This window comes from Neodiprion fabricii, chromosome 4 (assembly GCF_021155785.1).
Source record: "Neodiprion fabricii isolate iyNeoFabr1 chromosome 4, iyNeoFabr1.1, whole genome shotgun sequence".
NCBI lineage: Eukaryota > Metazoa > Arthropoda > Insecta > Hymenoptera > Diprionidae > Neodiprion > Neodiprion fabricii.
The window spans coordinates 13,118,324-13,120,823 of NC_060242.1; the positions used below are offsets into that span (position 1 = coordinate 13,118,324).

At 59.4% G+C, this 2,500-nt stretch overlaps 1 pseudogene; it reads left to right on the top strand.

The window, feature by feature from the left end:
- The window catches only part of LOC124181826, a 6,941-nt pseudogene that overhangs the window by 2,152 nt on the left and 2,289 nt on the right, over positions 1 to 2,500 (top strand).

Sequence of the window (2,500 nt, forward strand, 5' to 3'; positions counted from 1 at the left end):
TCCTCTAGCAGGGAGATAGGGTTTGGAACGCGAAGAGCACCGCAGTTGCGGCGGTGTCCGGATCTTCCCCTCGGACCTTGAAAATCCAGGAGAGGGCCACGTGGAGGTCTCGCGCCGGTTCGTACCCATATCCGCAGCAGGTCTCCAAGGTGAAGAGCCTCTAGTCGATAGACTAATGTAGGTAAGGGAAGTCGGCAAATTGGATCCGTAACTTCGGAATAAGGATTGGCTCTGAGGATCGGGGCGTGTCGGGCTTGGTCGGGAAGCGGGTTTGGCTGACGTGCCGGGCCTGGGCGAGGTGATGGTAATAACCGGATCCGAGCTCGGTCCCGTGCCTTGGCCTCCCGCGGATCTTCCTTGCTGCGAGGCTTCGGCGGCGGTTCGCCGTTGCCGTCGTCCTCTTCGGCCGCCATTCAACGGTCAGCTCAGAACTGGCACGGACTGGGGGAATCCGACTGTCTAATTAAAACAAAGCATTGCGATGGCCCTAGCGGGTGTTGACGCAATGTGATTTCTGCCCAGTGCTCTGAATGTCAACGTGAAGAAATTCAAGCAAGCGCGGGTAAACGGCGGGAGTAACTATGACTCTCTTAACCGGACTAGCCTTAGAATGGTTGAGGCAGCCCAGCAACAACTAGAGGCTGCCCACTCGCCCCCTGGGACTCCTACCAGACTACCGGGACGAAGGAGCCGTTCGCTGCCGTCACCGCGTGAGCGCTCTCCCTCCGCCGATCCAGCGAGGGTAACACCACCCACCCCAGCGGCACCTGCTCCCGCTACAACTTGGGGGCAGGACCTTGCCGGAGCTATACGTCGTTTGATTGTGATAGCCCGGCAGGAGGAGCATCATCGGGCCAACGAGTTGGCCGACATCGCTGATGATGCTCTGGCTGGGGGGAATACAGACGCCGCCATAATCGATTGGTTAGGCAGAGTATTTCCCCCTGCAGCCGCTGTAGCTGGATCCAGGCGCCGCGAGCCGGCCGCAAACCCAATCCGCCAGAGGTATGAAAAGCCGCCGTCAAGGAGGACACTGCGTCGTCGTGAGTACGCCAGAGTCCAGACCGGGTGGAGAAACCATCGACGTCACGTAGCTCGGGAGATCCTAGAAGGAGGCCCCAGTTCGTCCAACCACACCTTGGACGAACTAATCACGCACTGGGGCCCACTCCTTGGACATCCGTCCAAGGTCTACGCAGGACCTTCTAGGATCCCGCCTGAAAGACCCGAGCTACGATACACGTGGGACCCAATCTCCGTTGAGGAGATTGATGTCATCAAGGTCCCCGTGTCGTCATCACCCGGTCCAGACATGGTCACGGCGAGGCAGTGGCGCGCGGTATCAACATCTACCCGCGCGCTCCTCTATAATGTCGTCATGCTTAAGGGGGGGTTCCCAAGACAACTCCTTCAGAGCCGGACTATCTTCATTCCGAAGAAAAAGGTACCGGAAAATCCTGGGGACTACCGACCAATCTCGATTGGCTCGGTAGTGGTTCGCCAACTTCACCGCATTCTTGCTGTCCGCCTTAGATCCGCCAACCTTACCGACGATCGCCAGCGTGCGTTCATTGCGGCCGACGGAACGGCCGAAAATACGGCCGTCCTTGACGCCATCTTATGGACGGCCCGCACGCTGCGTCGCGAGCTCCACGTGGCTACCCTTGATGTCGCCAAGGCATTTGACACGGTAAGCCACGAGGCGCTCGCAACGATCGTCGGACAGCTCGGCCTACCCACCGGTTTGGTGTCCTATGTGGCCGAGCTGTACAAAGGCGCTACCACCAGGCTGGCGGCGGACAGGAGAATGTCCCCTCCGGTACCAGTCCGGCGCGGAGTTCGTCAAGGAGACCCCCTCTCGCCGATTCTCTTCAACCTGGTCGCAAATAAAATCCTTGCGGCCGTGCCCTCTGAGGTCGGGTTCATCCTCGAAGGCGAGCGGATTGCCTGTCTCGCGTTCGCGGATGACCTGACCCTGATAACATCGTCCAAGTGGGGAATGCAGAGGGCACTTGCTAAGGTTGAAGAGACGGCAGCTGGCATGGGGCTGATGCTCAACCCGTCCAAGTGTACCGCTTTGTCTTTGGTGCCCGCCGGTAAGGTGAAGAAGGTCAAAACCGTAGTCGAACCACTGTTTCGACTACGGGGCGGCCCTCTGACCCAAACCGGCGTGCTCCAGAAGTGGAGTTACTTGGGCGGCGAGTTCAGCCCCGGGGGGCTTACGACTGTCGAGGCCGAGCTTGGAGCGGAGCTCAATAACATCACCAGAGCTCCGCTCAAGCCGCAGCAACGACTAACTATGCTGCGGCTCTTCCTGCTACCCAGGGTCTATCATCTACTGGCCCTGGGTAGGACTACAGCAGGAAGGCTCGAGTCGCTCGACAAACAAGTCAGGCGCGCCGTGCGCACCTGGCTTAGGCTCCCCGACGACACGGCGATTGGCTATTTTCATGCCTCAGCTAAGGATGGCGGATTGGGTATTCCCTCCCTCACCACCCTT